Raw genomic sequence first — 19,809 nt, 5'->3', positions numbered from 1 at the left:
TGTGGGTCTCACTCATGAACCTTAGATGATGTTCCCCTGGACCTGTGGGCCTCAGCCAATGTGGGTCTCACTCTTGTTTCTGTTCCCTGTCTTCTCCGATCCTTTGAGTATGTTAACTTTTTCTGAAGCCCTAACACAATGATCTCCTAAGTCAGTGATGACTTTTATTCTTTTTGTTATTGAGACAATTATGTAGCTAGACTTATGTAGACCAGGCTGGTCTTGAACTTGAAGAGATACACCTGCCTCTGTCTCCCAAGTTCTGTGACTAAAGGTGCATGCCAACACCTGTGGCTCTCATTTGGGTTGTTTTTGTTTGTGTTTGTTTTGAGACAATTTCTCTGTGTAGCCCTGGCTATCCTGGAACTTACTCTGTAGACCAGGCTGGCTTAAAAGTCAGAGATCTACCAGTGTCTGCCTCCTTGGGCTGAGATTAAAGGCATATGCCACCAGAGCCCACTCCATTTGTATTTTAAAATCTTTTTTTCTAGCCCTTTCTATTTATAATGTCACCATCTGCTTCATATTTCTATTTTGAGGTTGGGGCTTCTTTCTGTTGCACTGAATGCCGGTGAAAAATTACAGATCAATTATTTCAAGCCATTCCCTCCTTCCAAAAAAGATAAATAAAAGAGAAAAGAACCTCAGCACACACACACTCACACGCACACACATACACACGCACACACACATGCATGCACGCGCACACACACACAGACGCACACACACACCATGGATGGGGATCCATTTGTCCTGTTGAACAGACTCATCACTGACGTCATCCTGGTGCAGGCTGCTTTTGTTTGCGTGGCCTGAAGAACTCTTGGGTTGGAAGCCTTTAAGGGGCTGGGTTTGCATCCGAAATGAAAAGCAAGACTCTGTTCAGTTCCAGGGCCTTAACAACAATGTATGTTGTGGAATATTTGTTTAACTATGTAAGAATGTGTTGCACTTGTTTAATTATGTAAAGATGTATTGCTGTTTTATCTTGCCTGCCTAAGACACCTGACTAGTCTAATAAAAAGCTGAACAGCCAATAGCAGGGGAGGTAGGTATAGGCAGGACTTGCAGGCAGGGAGAGTAAGGAGGAGGAGGAATTTGGGCTTGAAGAAGAAAGAAAAGGATGCTAAGGAGACACCAGGGGACAGACGGACACACACAGAGGAAGCAGGAAAGCAGGACAAACAGAACAAATGTAGATGAAGAGAAACAGGTTAAATTAATTTAAAAGAGCCAATGGGACAAGCCTACGCTGAGGCTGAGCATTCATAATTAATAATAAGTCTCCGTGTCTTTCTTTAGGAGCTGGTTTGTGGCCCAAAGAAAATGCCAGCTACAGATGCACTCAATAGGCGCTGGCCGAATTGCCTTTCCGCCAGCCACCTTTGGCTTTCTCCGGATGCATTTTTAATGATGGGTGCACTTTTATAATTGTGACGTAAAGGGGTAAAAACCTTTAAATCCATTATTTCTGAATCTCTTCTCAGCTAATCTTTGTCCAACAGAGATTTGTTTAATTAGATGAGCTTAACTTGCCAATCTTCATATATCTTTGTGAGAGCCGAGGATGAGCTGAAATCCCCACTCCTTTATTTTGTTGTTTTTTTAACAGCCTCTCCCTTTCTTGACAGGGTAAGCAATCGGTTATGCAGTGTGACTTGAAAATGTAGTCAATAAAATTTACACATCGTAACGCCAGTGCCAGGACAGGCCCAGCAGGACCATTTAGTTAGAGGATGAGCTGAGAGGCTCCTGCATTCGGGTGCAGACGCCGCTTCTAGTAACTTATATACGCAGTTTTAATCTTTTTTCCAAGGCCATCCACAGGAAGTAGACGTTTATAAATCTTTCTCCGCATCCCATAAGAAGATTAAAAACCAGGATGATCACATCGGTGTCATCTGGGCTCGTAGTTCAGTAGTTTCTGTTCCGTGGTCCTGTGGCTACGACCTCTATCCTTCCCCTCTCTCCTGAGGTCACTCAGTGGTCTCCATCCCTTGGATGTTGGGTGATATCATGAACCCAGCGTTCCGTTGAACAGGAGCTCACTGTCATCTCTTTCCAAAAACCTTGTTCTCTTTTTCTGGTGATCTCTCAGGCAGTGAGATTTCCTCTGTCTTTCTTTTCAATGTCTCTTTATTGTGAAGATGTGTTTTCACTTAAGGTGGTATTTGTGGATTTCGTGCTGTCCCTTGTGTGGCTGGGTCACCTTCTAGCTACACCACCCATTCCTGGTGTGCTAAGCACATGAGACTATGCAAGAAAGGAGAGGCCCAGTTGTGGTATTGCATTTTACAGCTTCTCTGTTGGCAATTGTCTCATTCATGCCCTGAGCAATCAAGCTGCCTCTTCCTCTTGCAGTTCAGGCTGTGTGCTCTTCCCATAGCTGACCCTTCCCCATTTCCAGCTCCCTTTGGGGTTCAGTATCTGCAGAGACTACCCCAAACTCCGTCCCTTTCCACCAGGAAACACCCTACATTGTAGCTTGCCCCGGTACTTGTTTGTTTTTCTGAAAGCTGAGTGTTTGTTGTGGGTCAGGTGTCTTGCTTATGTATAGCGAGATAGAAGCTATGAGTTTTCATTGGGATACATATTGGGGTGAACATTGTGGAGAAGTAAGGATAGACATCCAAACCATACTGAGCAGAGAAAGCTATAGACATTAGGGCACACACTGGATGCATCCATGGAATGTACAAAAAAGATAGAAATCGTGACAGTTGCTACCTCTGATATGTGGACAAAGACTTTCTGGGAGTAGGAAGTGTTCTGTCTTCAGGCAGAAGATGGAGGTTATATGGTCATTGTTATATGAATTTGTTAAAGCTCATTGAATCATATATTTAAGATCTATTCTTTTTACCTAACGTATCATTTCATGAAAAATAACAAAATCAGTTTACACTGAAATGGTTTTGGAGTAAGATGCACAATAGTATCCTGCAGGCAGTCAAAGAGAAAGGCATATGGAGAGCTCTAAATGCCCAGCGATGGAGAAGGAAAACATACTCCTGTATCTGTGACCAGGGAACATGGTGGAACTGGCTTCCAGAGTGCTCCTGCTCACGCATCCTGTCACTCGGCAATATAGGACACGCTCCTCAAGAGATTAAAATCTGAGTTTGGAAATGAACATATGGATCTTTCATGAGGACCCTTCCAAGGTTTCTAAAAATCGTATACCCTAAAATGTGTGGTCTTAAAATACTTCCCTTCACCCACTACACGAGATAAACCACAACTGTTTGCTTCAAGTTTAGCGTGTGGGGGCTGACAACACAAAGTGGGAATAGCTATGACTTCCGCCCCAGGCTGTAGCCTTCAGACCATGGCAATTGCTGGAAGGTGGACATGTGGACAGTTTTGTTTTTTATCCATTAGTTGAAAATGTTTGAAACTTGGATTATTTCACGTTACAATATGAATAAAATAGCTGTGATTGCACAAACTGCAGAGACCGTTTCTTTTGTAAATTGAGGGTATAATCACTTTATACTTATTTACCGCTTACAATTATCTCAGGATCCATCTGCTGCTTCTAATTAAGTTTCTGTCCTCTCCCCTTTGGGTATTTTCCTTTGTAATGTCTAAATTAACCTTTGTGGAGTGTTTATGTCCACCAGGAACTGTCAAGGGCTTTAGTTCACACATGAAAAGATACTGTCATTTCACCCACCTTCGAGATGAGGCAGCCAAGACTTGGGAAGTAACGAAATTGGGGCTGAGGAGATGGCTGGGTGTGTAAAAGTCCTGGCTGTACATGTTTGAGAACCTGAGTTTGGACCCCCAGAACTCACATAACTAAAAATAACTGGGAGTGGCTGTGAGCATGCCTGAAACTCCAGCTCTTCCGCTTTCGAGGGTGGCAATAGGATAATGGCTTCAATCACTGGCTGATTTCTGTCTAGGAAAATGTCGGTACTCGTGTGTGGCCATTGGTGTTATGGTCAGTTGCTGTGTGATTTATTTTATTTTTGGATTTTTGAGACAGGGTTTCTCCATATCTTTTGGTTCCAGTCCTGGAACTAGCTCTTGTAGACCAGGCTGGCCTCGAACTCACAGAGATCCGCCTGCCTCTGCCTCCCGAGTGCTGGGATTAAAGGCGTGCTCCACCACCTCCCGGCTTGTGTGATTTATTTTGATAGATTAATTCTTGGTCTCTAAATGCATAATTTAGCATTCCTCATAGTAAAAACTAAAGTCCATAAGTGTGCATTGTTTCTTGAGAAATAGTCTTATGCCATATTCCTATTAAACACACCCCAAAGCATGCGTAAGTGTTCACGGTTCGACGTCTGTGTTGACACATTGCCTTGCACTCTGTAATAGATGATCTTGAGGCTGTTCCACATTCTGTTTTGACAAACAACAGAGTCCTGCACAGTGATCCTGCCCTAGAGCACTTCCATATGAGAGAGACTGCCAATTTTCTCTCCAATAAACTGTCCCTCGCAGATAAAGGATGCAGTGGAACGGCTATTCGATCAGTTCCAGACTCCGGAAACTGCTCTATTGTTAGACAAAGCTTTGTCCATCTATCTATAGTCACATATAAAACAGTGTGTTCCAAAACCATCTACAGCTGTGGACTTGCAAAATAGCAGAGGGCATCTTTTATTTGTATTAAAGCCTTGGATTTGCCTTTGGGAGTTCAGGTTGTTTTCGAGTTGGGAATTCTGAGTTGGGGTGGGGTTTAGAGGGAAGTGCTATCCTGAGGTGGGGGTGCTCTGCTTTTCAGTCGAGCATGTGGGGACTTTGGACAGAGCAGGGTCTCCCATTTCACAGAGTCACTGTTGTGATGAACAAACTGTGGTTTTAAAGCACTTGGACAAAAACCAGTGCTGAGTGAGTCTGTGAATAATGGATCCACACAAAATGTAGTTGTGGACGTGCGGCCGCCATTTCCTGGGAATTCAGTCCACTCAAGAAAGCAGGCTGTAAGCTGGGCGATGGTGGCGCACGCCTTTAATCCCAGCACTCGGGAGGCAGAGGCAGGCGGATCTCTGTGAGTTCGAGACCAGCCTGGTCTACAGAGCTAGTTCCAGGATAGGCTCCAAAGCCACAGAGAAACCCTTGTCTCGAAAAACAAAACAAAACAAAAAAACAAAAAAAAAAAAAAAAAAAAAAAAAAAAAAAAAAAAAAAAAAAAAAAAAAAAAGAAAGAAAGCAGGCTGTGGACATGCTTTTCGGGGTTAGGCATCACGTTCTTCTCCAGGGGAGGCTGTGCAAATGTGGGCAGGGAGTCTCCAACCGGGACGCCAAGTCACCTGTCCGCCCTCCCTGCATTTCCTGCGGTCTGAACTGAGCTTCCTTCTAGAGAACCTTCTCTTTGGACCGCTCTGCTCTGCCCTTGCCAGCCCTGTTTGTTCTCAGTAAATCTGTCTCCAAAGAGCAGTCGGGACATTCCAATCCCCCAGTCTCAGCAGCGCCAGGCTCACTCACGTTTTCCTCGGCACTGTCAGAAAACCCAGGAGCATCACAGCAGAACGCATGTGATGTGCCCTCTCCCTTTGTGTGTATAGTTGTAGAGGTTGATATAGAAATATGTGAGATCGTTCTTGCCAATGGCAAACACAGCCATTTCTGTGTTCAGAAATATTTCCTTCAGCCAGTTGGATGTGGTGACTCATTGGGAAGTGGAAGCAGGAGGATGGTGGGTTTAAGGCCAGTCTCAGCTATATGAAAACAAACTCTAAACAAATAAAGAAACAAAGCTAAAGGGACCCTAAGATACATTTTCCTTTTTTTTTAAATGTTTATTTATTTATTATGTACACAATATTCTGTCTGTGTGTGTCTGCAGGCCAGAAGAGGGCACCAGACCTCATTACAGATGGTTGTGAGCCACCATGTGGTTGCTGGAAATTGAACTCAGGACCTTTGGAAGAGCAGGCAATGCTCTTAACCACTGAGCCATCTCTCCAGCCCCCCTAAAATACATTTTCACACGACCTCGCAACCCGTGGACGCTGCAGCTGCAGGTTGAGGTCGTGTTTTCTGGGTTGTTCTGTCCTTAGGCATTTGTGTGCCTTAATCTCCTTTTAGTCAACATGTTCCCTGAGGGCCTCTGGCTTTTCATCCTTAAACTGCTAACATCTGGCCCATCAACATCTGGCTTGCCGTACTGTGCGCCCTGAATTCATGTTTCTATTTTTATTTTAGTTAATGTGCTTCTGAGGAGGGTTGCTGGTGCACATTTGTACCCAAGTGTGTGGAGACCAGCAGTCTCCCTTGGGTGTCATTCCTCATGTTTTTGAGGCAGGGTCTCTCATGGGACCTAGATCTTAGCAACTCTGCTAGGCTGGCTGGCCAGACCCTGTCTCCACCTGCTCAGTGTTGGGGCTACAGAGGCGTAAATGCTGAGCATTAGACATCAGCAATAAGGATGTAACCCATTCCTGTTCACAAGGCAAGCACTTCACCTGCTGAGACACACTCCAGCCCATTGATGCACATTTGCACAATAAGGGTCATACTTCAGGTGCGGTTTCCTGTGCCGGTTTCTGACTGTTGCAAAGAGAAGTCTCCCTGATGAGAGTGATGACTGTGCTTGTCTGTGGAGATGAGGATAGATATTTAGAATGCAGTTAGGGATCACGCTGGCTTAGTGAAGATGATGTAGCTCTCCTCCTAGACCCAGGACCTCACTAGCCCTGGGTGGTGGGCTGGGTTTGCAGTATCAGACAAGATTTTAGTTTATATGTTCTTATGACAATAACCCACAGGGAACTCTGGAAATCCAAAGTTTAAATCTAAATCTCCAGGGAAGAAACCAGCAAACAAGAGACCTGGCGGTGACAGAGGGAACACGTGCGTGGGGTTACGTGCGGTCCTGGGCATTTCCTAATCATCAGCAGAGAACTCGAGGCCTGCCAGAGTGAGTCAGGGCTTTTCGGTGTTGAGAGAGATGAATTATAAATACTCCCAGCCGGGCCATTGGAAGTGCTTCCCTCTGAATTCTTCCTCCCAGGAGACCTACGGAGGAGGGAAAGCAGAAGCCGACCAGCGCGTTCACCTGCCCAGGGTCAGAGCCTCCGCTAGCCCACGTGCCCACATGCGTGCAGAGTGCTGATGCTGGAGCAGCGGGTTCTGCACTCGGCTAGTCAGCCTGCCAGCAAGGACAGGCTGTTTCCTGATTACTGGGACAGCTTCCTGTGGCCACAGCTGGTGGGGGCCTCTGGGTATATGCTTGTCACTTAGTGCCTTCCAGGTCAGGGGCACTTAAACAAACTCTGACCAAGAGCTCGAAGCTGTCTGTGCCTCACTGTGTCATAGAACGTGTGTGTCTTCCTCTCCTACAAAAGCAGCCGACTATGGTGGCGGTGTTTTATCTTTGGTAAAACAGTTTGAGCCAAGTATTAGGCATTCACCTTTGATACCCACTCCTGATGCAAGATTGTCAGACTCTTCCTATGAAGCGCCCAGAATATGTAGAGCCCCCCGGGAAGGGAAGGGAAGGGGTGAGGGGGACAGCTGCTTGGCAGCTGGCAGGAGATGCCAGTGGTCTAGAAGTAGCCCTATGATGAGGCAGGTCATGTCAGCACTGAGCAGAATTGTCATCTGGAGACAGAATGGACATGTGTCCTGGCCACACTGCTTCTGGAAGCTTCACAGGAAGAGCTAACGGGCTGCATTTTTAAGGTCAGGGGGATTTTCAGGAGGTTTTAATGGGAAGCAAGCTGAGGAATTTTAGCAAATGAGAGAAATGTAAGAAGCAGAGGGTGAGGGATTGGAGCATGAAGCTCATGCATCTGCAGCAGGTCTGATGAAGCATGACTTGTGTCCTGTGTTCTGCTGCTTCCGACTCTGGAAGAGATCCATGGAGACACTTGCCTGACACTGGAGCCCTAGGGACGCCTCTGCTCCCTCTCTGAACACATCTTGCCTGTGGCTACTTCTTGAAGGCATCCCAAGCCTGGTTCTCTCTGCTGTTTGAAAACCTTGCCTATGGAGACTATTGTCAGGGAGTAATTTGAGACACTTGATGTCCGTTAACTAATTACGCTTCGGCCCTCCGAGTACCTCAGTCTTGAATGCTCAGCAGATTTTATGTAGTATCTGAATTATTGATGGAGATGATGCAGAAGAGGGGGCTTGGCAGCTCGTTCTGTTTTGAGCCGGTCTTGGGTGAGTGGTATTACGGGAAGAGAGGCAGATGCTTGCCGGGATGGACGCAGCAGGCTTTGCAGAGGGACCTTGCCCAGAGGGAAGCCTATGCCAGTATGCCCAGAAAATCACAGCCTGCTTTGGAGGGATAGGTAAGACCCCGATGTGCTAGGCTTGGTTTGCAGGGAGGTTGAGAATACAGGCGAGCAGAGACCAAGGTGTCTTGCTGACAGGAAGCATGTCTTAGAGAGGATGCTCCGATCGTCCTGAATTCCAGTGTTGCTGAGAATGCCAATGGCACCCTCCTCTCTCTAGCCTTCTCACTTAAAGGTCTGTCTGTGTCCTACTCAGTCCACTCTGCTCAGCACTGAAGATCACCCTGGTGCTGGGAGCTCCTGTAGGGGTTCGTGGCCAATTTGCAGGTGCTTCCTGGGCTCTTTGGTTTGCTTATTTTTGCTTTAAAAAAGCTATGGAAAGCAGTTAGCTCCATAATCACCGAGGGGGCTGGAGGTCATCTAGAACTCCAGGATGCAAAAAGAGTCTCATTGGGAGACGGGGATTTTCTCTGTTCTTCCGTAAATAAATAAATAAATAAATAAATAAATAAATAAATAAATAAATAAATAAATAAATAAAATAGTGTCTCTTAGCAAGAAGCATGTGGATCCTAGCAGATGACAAAAGCATGGCACAAGTCACTTGTGCCGAGTTGTGGCTTGTCCTGTAGCCGACCAAAAGCAGTGTCTGTGACATTTACCCCCTGCGCACTGGGCTGACCGAAATCGCAGGCTCTGAGTTGGAGTCCATCCCTCAGAGAGTCGCAGCGCTCCCCCAGTGCACACAGGCAAGGTGCTTGGGGTGCCCTGATGCGTTCTCCTGCTGCTGGTTTCTATTTGCAGTATGCCCTGGGGGAGCTCATGCAGGTGAGCTGGAAATGCTGACCACAGGGACACAGTCCTGGCTGGTCACTGGGGCAGCCAGACCTTGGGCATCATTAGTTTTGTAATGTCGAACACTGCACTGTCTTTATTATTTTACTTTTTGAGCACTATCTTCTTGTGCAGATATATAAATGCTGACAAAGCCCACTGAGCTCTTAGCATTGCTGGCACTGTCCTTTGACATGGGTGGTGACAGGAGGCAAAGAGCTGGCCCATGCTTCCGTGGGGTCTTCCCCAACGCCATTCTCTCAGGCAGACTGAAGATGTGGTCTCTGCCGGGGGCCTATGCTGCATCCTGTGAGGAGGTTTAGTTAAAAGTAGAATTTAGTTCACAGGTTCCTGGTCGCCACTAGCTTCAAGCCCCGAGCAACCAGTTCTGAACTCTGCTCTGGGAAAGAGGTCAGTTTCTTTATGCTTATATGTAGTTGGAGGTCTTTATTTATGTGTATGTATCTGTTTGTGTGTATGTGCACACGAGTGTGGGTGTGCATATGAACATGGGTGTGCACACAAGTGTGGGTGTTCATGTGAGTGTGGGCACACACAGAGGCGTCTGTGTCTATGTGTATGTGTCTATTTGTATATGCACATGAGTGTGGGTGTGCACATGAGTGTGAGTGTACACAGAAGCCAGAAAGGCTTTTAGATCCCCTGGAGCTGGAGTTACAGTCAGTTGTGAGTTTTCTGTTTATGGGTGCTGGAAACTGAACCCAGGTGCTCTGAGAAGGCAGGAAGTTCTCTTAAGCACTGAGCATCTCTCCAGCCCCTTGTGCCATCTTTAAAAGCAATAGACACCTGCGGTTGTCATCAGCCACCTTCTGGGGCTTTCTTCCCACCCTGCTCTAGCTTTTTGACATGTATTAGACTTCTCCCCTGTAATCTGTAAGTCCAAAACTCAAATGTTTGCTTTTTACATGATCTTAGAAGACAATCACTTCTTATGTCGTGCTGAGTATGGACCCCAGGGCCTTACCTGTGCCAGGCAATTATTAGACCACTGAGAGATGCTCCCATCCCAACAACTGTTTCTTGAATTAAATACAGCGATCAGTAAGCCTGTCAAAACCTCAGGGTGGCCTGAATATTTATCGCTGATATAAATAGCAGCAGAACATGGAGGTGGAGTTAATGCCGTGGAATTAGTTTCACTGAGTGGCGTTAGATGAATTTAGAAACCCAGCAGGTAGAACAGCCGTAGTTAGTCACACTTGATTTCGGCCAAGATGGGCACTTCAACACACATAGGTTGTTTCCATAGTCTGGCACGCTATCTTTAGAGTAAGACATTACAGGGGGTATGTGTCTGTGTGTCTGTGAGGGTGTGTGTGTGTGTGTGTAGGGGAGAGACTGATAGAGGGGTCAATTCCATAACTTTGGTTATGGAACTTTTAGAGTTTGACTCCACTGCCCCTGGCCCCACCGCAGGCTGGGAAGCCTCTGGGACTGTCTTTCTCTTCCAATTCAACTGTGCTTCCCACCAGGCCGAATAAGTACAGCAAATCTGATGTCTCTGGTTCTTGAATCCTGCTGTCAAATCCTGCAGTAAGGATCAGGAGCTGGTAAAAGAAGTAGGCACTTCCCTGCTCACTTGGACACCCAGGGCCTGTGCAGACTCAGACCTCCCCACCCCCAGGCTTGGTAGGTTGTCTTTAGGAAGTCCCTCAGCCTCTCTGATACTGACCTTCCTCATCTGAAAGAGTAGAGTCAGTTGGGGCATCCATTGCCAGTCCTGGTTTGGAGAACTTTTAGAAATGGAAATTTCTGGGCTCCACCCTCAGGAATCTTCTGTAGAGGTCTCAGCAGATGCCACGATTCGTCTTTTTGAACGTTCTATAGATATTCACAGGAATTCCTGAGAAGAGCTGGATTTTGTCTTTGCAGACCCTCCTAGGCTTACTGTTGTATTTAATACAGTTGTATTGTACTCTGTTGTATTTAAAGTGCACAGTGGTTTTAATGAGAAAACAATTCCGAAGGATCAAGTAGCCCCAGAGCAGGAGAAGCAGCCTGGAATATCCACGTTGACCTGCCACTGTTGTGTGGCTGTAGAATGTCACACATTGTAGTGAACCCTACAGTGTGGATGTTACAAAGCTCATCACCAGGGCTGCCCTCTGCATATCAGAGCCTTAAGTCCAGGAGGACCTCCTAGGTCTTTGTGAAGAAAAGGAAGCTACTACCCCCATGGCAGTGCTGCCCTGTCCTCCGCCTTCGCGTGAGCCCCGGGGGCCCACGGAATGACGCTGAGCTATTGAACACGTTGGCCACTGCTTGCAGCAGAGTTCATGGCACTAGCGGGAAGAATTCTCTAGAACATGGAAAGGAAATGATTGCATACTGTGGCCTGGAGCTCGGTCTGTTACTAATTTAAGCTGGGGAGCTTCTGTTGAGCCCCCTCCAGCCCCCTGAGCTTCACAGAATGCTGGCGATCCTGAAATGATTTTCTGAGTTTGTCCCGGGCATGCATTTGTAGACTGGGTTACAATTTATCTCTGGGCTTCTTTAGGCCTGATCTCAGCACTCTCTCCAGATAATGTTGGAGATTCTAGAAATAGTTGCGGATAATCTTTCAGGTATTGCTCTAGGTGCAGCGTTCATTTTATTTTCAAGTGCAAACTCTTGCCTCAGACTGCAGCCAGGTGCTCCTGGGATGGCTGTTTTTACAATAATCATCTGGCTGGAAATATGGCTAAGCTCCTGAGGGTAATCTTTTAAATATGTCCTTCTTAATCTTCTTTGCTGGGCAGCGAGGAAAAAGATAACAGGGTACCCGGAGAGCTGCAGCAGCTATTGGGGAGCCCTGCTTTCTGGGCTCCCGAGTCCAATCTTGATTTCATGCCAAGATGCCTTCCTTCCTTGGTTTAAAGTGTCTGGGGAAATTGTGCAACTCTGAGAAAGGCAAAGTCTCCTCATCTGAGAGAAGCAGCCTCCGGGGCTCACACAGAAAGAGGCTGATTCCTGAGGACCCGAGTGTCCCCGAGACACCCTACCCTGCTCATCACAGGTACAGCACAGTCACACACCTGCTCTACCTGTATTCCGTGGACTGTGGCTCACCCGAGCTCAGGTTTAGCAGCTGTGATCCGTCTGGTAAGTAACCGGATCGGCTTTGGACGCCAGTCTGTGTTTTCTGATTGACATCAGTATAAAGTGCCCCCTCCTAGTCCATTCTTCTGACCTCTGGGTTTCAAATGGAACCCTGCCCTTCATGAATAATGAATGAGGCAGGAGTGGGAGAAACAGAGGCTGTGCAGAAGGACAGCCACATATTTTATTCTCTGGTTTTATGATCTTTATAACAAATATGTTTCAAACACGGTTGGAATAATTATCCAATTATTATATGTAATGAGAAACATGGTGTCAAAGAACCACACTGCCCCCCCTCACCCGACAATGCTCTTCTCTCCTAAGACCAGGAATGAATGGAAAAGAACTCCACGAGGTAGCTGATTAACTCCAGCAAAGCTGCTGCCTGGGAAGGGCTTGTCTGGTGGAGAGTCTTTAAGACCCTTCCTCGGGGGACCTCGTTGTAATGTAACTGCTCATTCTCTGGCCTGAGAGGGGCATGGAGAGAGCTCAGGCTGGGAAGGAAGTCGGCGATGTGGGCTGTGTGTGTGTGGATGCGTGTGTGTGCGTGCATATGTGTATGTAGATGTGGGTGTGAGTCCATGTGTGTGCATGCTACATTGTATGTGTGCATGTGAGTGTGTAGATGTGCGTGTGTGTGCACTGCTACATTGTATGTGTGCATGTGAGTGTGTAGATGTGCGTGTGTGCACTGCTACATTGTGTGTGTGCACGTGAGTGTGTAGATGTGTGTGTGTGCACTGCTACATTGTGTGTGTGCATGTGAGTGTGTAGATGTGTATGTGTGTGCATGCTACATTGTATGTGTGCATGTGAGTGTGTAGATGTATGTGTGTGCATGCTAATTTTGTATGTGTGCATGTGAGTGTGTAGATGTGTGTGTGTGCACTGCTACATTGTGTATGTGCATGTGAGTGTGTAGATGTATGTGTGTGTGCACTGCTACATTGTATGTGTGCATGTGAGTGTGTAGATGTGCATGTGTGTGCACTGCTACATTGTGTGTGTGCATGTGAGTGTGTAGATGTGTATGCACTGCTACATTGTGTGTGTGCATGTGAGTGTGTAGATGTATGTGTGTGTGGACTCACATTCATGTAGAGGTCAGCTTCAGGTATCTCTGGTGTCACAAGTACACACACACGACCACACGTGGGTTTCTGTCCCCATCTCTGATGTCACAAGTACACACACACAAGACCACATGTGGGTTTCTGTCCCCATCTCTGATGTCACAAGTGCACACACCACCACACGTGGGTTTCTGTCCCCATCTCTGCTGTCACAAGTACACACACACGACCACAGGTGGGTTTCTGTCCCTACCTCTGATGTCACAAGTGCACACACCACCACACGTGGGTTTCTATTTGGACTCTGAGGACTGAACTCGGGTCCTGGTGCTAGGATGCCAACTACTTCACCACCTGGATGGTGTCATCCAGCCTAGGTTGCTGATTGGACACAGTCTCAGGTTTTGACATTGTAGTGGCCTGGTGCTTACCCAGCCTCTCACTCCCTGTGTAAATCAGTACCTAAGTAAGGACAAAGTGCAGAAGGCCATTGGGTACTGTCCCTACAGATACATGGAAACATATGGTTCCCAACTCACAGGCAGCCAGAGAGAAGGGCAGGCTTGAAGGCAGTGTAGGTGAGGTAATTCATTTATACTAACGTCTTTTGCTTTATTGTAATTAATTTTATGGCCTTATGGAGCTGTTACATATACTGTATATTTTACCTCTTTAGAGTAGGCGGTTTACTATGTTTTAGTTCACTTCGTGATGTACAACCCTTCACTGCAGTGGTTTGTTTTTAGCATTTCCATTGTGTAAAAATAAAATAAAACAAAACAACCCAATCCTTTAGCGATTATTGTCTCTCCGTCCAAACTTTTCTATCCGTACCCCTGGCCTTAAAGGATCAACAATCTACTTTCTGTCTCTGTAGGTTTCCATTCTGGGCGTGGATGCATAGAATGTACAGTGATCTTCTGTGTCTGGCTTCCTTCACTTAGCACAATATCCATTCGAGCTGTAACAACGGTCATTTCTTTATCCATTATTGTGTCTGAAAAAATATCCCATTGCCCCTTCACTAGCTGATGAGTGTTCAGGTTCTCTGAGCCTTTTTAGCGAGTTTCTTGCACAGTTTGTAGGGGTCATGTTTTCTGTCTTTCTGCATGCATGGCCTAGGGGTGGGGCTTAACTCTAAGCTAATTCTGGAGAACTCCTAACTTTGCAAAGAGGCTGCTCCATCCCACACCCTCATCTGCAGCACAGGAAGGATTCAGCTGTTCTACACCATTATCTGGCTGTGTGTGTGTGTGTGTGTGTGTGTGTGTGTGCATATGGAGGTCAGAGGTCAGTCTATGGTGTCTTTAGGAGCTGTCCAGTTTGTTTTTTGAGACAAGATCTCTCACAGAGACCCAGAGCTCACTGACTAGGCTTGGCTGACTGGGGAGCAAACATCAAGAAACCTGCCTGTTTCTACCTCTCCAACTCTGAGGCTGCAAACCTATGCTGCCATGGCTGTTGTTTTGTTTTGTTGGCTGGTTGGGTTGTTGTTTTCTGTGTCTACTGTTGGGGATTGACTCAGGCCCCCATACTCTCATTGCAAGCCCTTTGCAAACTCAGCTATTTCCCAAAACCCCATTATCTGATATTTAAGAACCAGCCATTTTAGTTAGAATGAAGTACCATCTCGTTGTGGCCACTCTGAGCTTTGACGGGACGGAGGTGGGCCTGTCTAGAGGAGCAGCATTAAGCAGCACAAGATACGGATTCTCACTGCAGCCGACGGTCACAGTCTCTAGCTCTCCAAATAGCTTGACGTCACTCCTCTGGACACATCTCTTTTCAGGGAACAAGGAGGAAAGTTGGAGAAACCAGGGCACCTACCACCAATTCCTTCACAAGCCACCCTAGAAAGACTGCTCAAAACCCACCGGCCTTGTCTCTTGAGGCAGGTACTGCCCTCAGTTAGTGGCTCCTCATCTGGTAGACCCCTCAAAGTTTTATTCTATAGGCAAGGCTGAAAACAGAACAGGATTTCTGCTGGAGTTCATATTCTGTAGCGAGTGCCTTGGTGCTTCTTCTGAAAGATGTTTGAGCTGACGCTGCTCCTAAGGAGGTGAAATCTGTCGTGTAAGATCCAGGGAAGCCGGGTAAATGGCAACTGAGTAAGCTGTGCTGGACGATGGTGTTGTCCTCCGAGGACAAATGATGCCACCGCACGGAGGAGCCCTGGGTTAAGGAAGGGCATGCCCCTGAGGCACCTATAACCTAGTGGAGAGGGGTGAAGAAATCTGGGAGGTGGTGGAGTGTTGGGGTGCTGTGGCTGTGAGCTGGGACTTTCCAGAACTTCACTGTCAGCTCTTCGTCTCAGCAAATGTGTTTCTTCAGGAAGTTCATGTAAGTCAGTGTTTCCCTGGGAGTACGGTTTGCAGAGTGTAGTCTGCTGTGAGTCAGTGTTTCCCTGGGAGCACGGTTTGCAGAGTGTAGTCTGCTGTGATTGGCTTGTGTATAGTTCTCTGGAAAAATATCTTGGTGGGTCCCTGTCTATACATACAAGTTGAGTCACCCCAAAAGGCATGTCAATAGCCCATAAGGAAGATGAAGCACAGTAGCCTGTGGTGTGGTTGTTTACCAAGGTTCTCTTCCGGAGTAGAGCTATCCCCAGGTCCTGCTCCAAAACCTCACGGGCAGGACTCCTGAACTCTGTTCCTTGGGGTATCTGGTCAGCCATGCAGAGCCCAGGAAGGTCTGTATGGCTGCATGACCTCCAAGGTCAGAAAGTATACTGAGGGGAGGCTGGGATGCTCCACCCAGAGGCACTCCTGGCCCCTGTGGGCCCTGGAACCAGAAGAAGATACACGGGGAAGGCCCAGCGCTAGGGCAGGGCTCTCCTAGCCCAGGTCTGAGGACAGTGTTCACTATGAGTATTAACTGAGAACATGCATGTCAAAGTGTTTGGTATTCGGGCATGTATGAGCATCCAATAAATTCTGGCTACAATAGCAATAATAGCTGATTTTGGAAATTATTTTGAATCAGGACTAGTGGAACAATCCTGTAATCCCAGTGTGTAGGAGATAGAGGCAGGGTAATTTTGAGTTGAGTCCAACTCTGGCTGCCTGGTGATCTCAAGGTTAGCCCGAGCTGTGTGTGAACACTCAATCTGAAAACAAAACAAAATAAAAACCTAGAGAAGTCAAAACAAAAATTATTATTTTGTCCCTGTCTTCTGCTGTTGCGAAGCCTGGCTTTCGTATTGTTGGGACCTGGTGCTGTGATTGAATCGTAGGACGTGGGGATCCCAGGAAGCCACTGCGAGCTTGGATCATCCTGTTAGGGACAGGTGTTCCAAGGAAGTGCACCGTCAGACTCTCCTGTGTGTTCCTGAGCTGGCAAAGCCCACAGTACTCATGAGCAGCTCCTGGCAGGGGACAAGGGGACATTTGGTAAACTCTCCTGAAGCTGCCAGAAACGGCCCCTAGATGCAATGCGGCAGCTTCCTGTTGTTGTTTGACAGTCAGGCCCTGCTCGAGTTGTTCAGGCTCCGTGCTTCTCGGGACATCCCCACAAGGATCTGTCCAGCCTCCTTTGTGCTCAAAACAACCCTCGGAAGCCGCTGGGAAAGGCATTTCCTTATTTAAGAACAGGAAAGGAGTATGTATGAGTAAGAAGTTGGGACTGAGGGCTAAAGAATTTACGGTAAACAGGGAGCTTCTGCTGTGTGCTGGCTCCATCTCGGAGGGTGGAGGGGAGCCCTGCTCTCAGGGACCATCTGTCCTTTGCTGGGAGCCTACTGAGAGGTTATGCTCAGTGTTTCTCTAACTGCTGGTTTTCCATTTTTCGTGTTTAGTGTTTACAATAAGTCCACAAGGCCAATACTGCTTTTTAAAATATTTTTATTTGTTCTTTGAGAATTCCATACATGTATGCAATGTGTTAGGATCATGTCCATCCCTTATTTCCCCCTCCAACTCCTCCCAGTCACCCCCCACAGCAGGTCCCCTGTGCATCTTCAAGCCCTCTCTTTTCAATACTCCACTGTGTCCAGTTCAGGCTGCCTGTGTGCTCACGGCCGTGGGGCCATCCACTGGGGCAAAGGCAACCTACAGCGGCCAGGACTCCGGAGAAAATGATTCTCTCTCCCCAGCTGTCACCAACTGTTCCTCAGGCAGGACTGAGGTCCCTCCTCCTCAGCCCCACTTTCCTGACTGGTGGCTCTTCTGAGACACAAGGTAGTGACAGGCACCTGCTGCTCAATGGGAGGTCACTATGTGTGGCCTCTGCTCCCGCACACACTGATCTCTAGGGACACGTCTTGAGATGACGTGATGCCTTCAAGAAAACAGTCCTGTTCTAACCTTCGTTCTGCTCAGCACGGCCGCGACAGGGACACCAGGGCTCTTCATCCCCTCTTTTCCTCCTCCCTTCTTTGTCTTTATTTTGCAATAGTGGGGACTGGATTTAGGGACTCACACAAGCACTCCACCATGGGATCCTCTTCCCAGTTCCTTTAAGATGAGTTGGGCTCTCAGCAGATTTCCCGGCCTGGCCTTGAATTCATACTGTTGCTCAGGCTGGCTTTGGACTTGGGATCTTCTTGCCTCAGCCACTGAGTACCGTGGTTATAGGCCAGTCACAGCCAGTTTTCTCTAAGTCGTGGAAACACGTGGATAGAGGGAGATAAGAGATTTCGGTCCTGGCTGACATTTTAAATAGTTCGCTTCCCCCTCCTGCCTAGGCTCTCGTTTCGTTAGTTTAATCATGTTACTGGAACTGTATCTCACGCCACTGACTGTTGAGCCCAGCTTTCTCCCACACCCCGACATTAGCCCCCAAACACCCGTAGCAGACCCTTACAGAGGCCTGAAGGATCATCCCACACCTGCTGTTCCAGATGCCCTGTCACCTTCCCTGGTTCTCCAGTAGCCAGCAGTAAGGTTGCCCCTTTCCCCTCTGTAGAGCCAATTCACACCCTTCCCCTTGTGCTGTCCCCCAGTGTCCTAGCATCCTGTGTACATCTCTGTTCGAGTGACCTGTGTATAACCTCTCTCTTTCAGTTACTCCTGAGGCGACGGAGGAAGCTATGTTTATAGTTTTAGTGTATTATAGTATCTGCCATGGAAAAGGATGTGTCAGTTGTGGTCAATGAACAAATAAATGCCTGCAGAAATCAGAGGAGAAAGACATCCCTGCTGCCCAGCTGCTGAGGCCTGGAGAAGCGGCATAGCACAGCCCAGAGGCTTCAGATGCTAGGCTGTGGGTCAGCTGCGCTGCCGACTTCAAAGTCATTCAGTCCCGTTCCTTTCCGTTGTGTGGCCCAGAGAAGTAGTTAATATCCCTGAGCCTCACTTTCATCATGGGAAAATATGAACAAAACAATTCCATTGCAAATGGATTGTGGCCCTCCCCTAAAAGAACACATAAAGAAAAATATTTCTGTTTAGTGGGACCTTAAAAAAATATTTTCTCCTTCTCTCCCCCCCCTCCCCAAACATGAGAGGAGAAATAGTTGTCTAGGTAACCAATGTAGTTACTTCCCAGAGGGAAGAATACCGAAGAGGCCCTGAAAAGAAAAATGGGATCTGACATTAGAGCTGGAAAATAGATAAAATTATCCCAAAAGATGAGCAAAAGGAAATTATCCCAATGAGTTGAATAACAATAGAAAAATGGAGGGCAGGCATAGACCTCTTCATTCTGCTCCCTGCCCCTGCTTTGCCCTGCCTTGTTTGTTTGTTTTAGCTGCTTGGTTAATAAGTTTATTATATTTATGAGAGAGAATCTTCATAGGAAATTGCTTTAGCTCTACAGCCCATTTCTGACCTCTGAGGAAGCTTGCCTTCTTTTGAGTAGCCCAGTCTTCCTTCTGGGCAAGGGACATTTTGGGACAGTTCCACCTCTTCGTCTTCTCATGGGCTGGATCCTCTTGGGCAGCCGCACGAGCTTTCATAGGCGTCTCCTCTGACACGTCTGGAGTTATGTTGTTCTTTATGTACTGAGAGAACTGTTTCATGTGAGCATCTCCATCTTCCTCCACTAGGGAACACACGTAGTCTGTGACATTCTGACCCACGCTGTGCTTACAGGATGTTCTGCACTTTCAGAATCATAACCGAGGAATTATTTGGTACTATGAGGAATAGATAAGCCTCCATCCACAGCTCCCTTCAGGGCCCCGAAAACTTTATTGCCGGTTGTATATAGTTCAGGCAAGACCTGCATCCAAAGAGCAAGTGCAGGCACCAGGCTGACCACCAATGCTTTTTACACTGTATTCATCTCCAGCCACCTCCACCTGGCCTTCATAGATCTTGTTCACACCAGACCTCTGGGGAAGCCTGCGGGTCAGCAGCAGGCCAGCACAGTGGGCTGCAGCGTAATTTGTCAGGCCAACTCTCAGACCATATTTTGGCAGTTGGTGTGCAAATGCTGTGCAGACTGTCCTGTCCCCTTCTATATGGGCACGCACAATGTGCCGTGCAGATGTCCTGTCCCCTTCTATATGGGCACGCACAATGTGCCGTGCAGATGTCATGTCCCCTCCTATACGGGCACACACAGTGTGCTGTGCAGATGTCATGTCCCCTTCTATATGGGCACACACAATGTGCTGTGCAGATGTCATGTCCCCTTCTATACGGGCACACACAATGTGC

The 19,809-nt window shown here is 47.4% G+C and overlaps 1 protein-coding gene and 1 pseudogene across 1 annotated transcript in view; one reads left to right on the top strand and one right to left on the bottom strand.

Moving 5' to 3' along the window:
• Ablim1 (actin binding LIM protein 1) overlaps nt 1-19,809 on the top strand; it is a 289,746-nt gene that overhangs the window by 89,883 nt on the left and 180,054 nt on the right. The gene's annotated exons all lie outside the window — the stretch shown is intronic.
• Nucleotides 10,436-19,809, bottom strand: part of LOC101998138 — a 9,863-nt pseudogene continuing 489 nt past the window's right edge.

Source organism: Microtus ochrogaster, chromosome 8, assembly GCF_000317375.1.
Source record: "Microtus ochrogaster isolate Prairie Vole_2 chromosome 8, MicOch1.0, whole genome shotgun sequence".
Taxonomy (NCBI): domain Eukaryota; kingdom Metazoa; phylum Chordata; class Mammalia; order Rodentia; family Cricetidae; genus Microtus; species Microtus ochrogaster.
The sequence above is the reverse complement of the archived record's forward strand: the minus strand, read 5'-3'. Positions and strand labels throughout refer to the sequence as shown.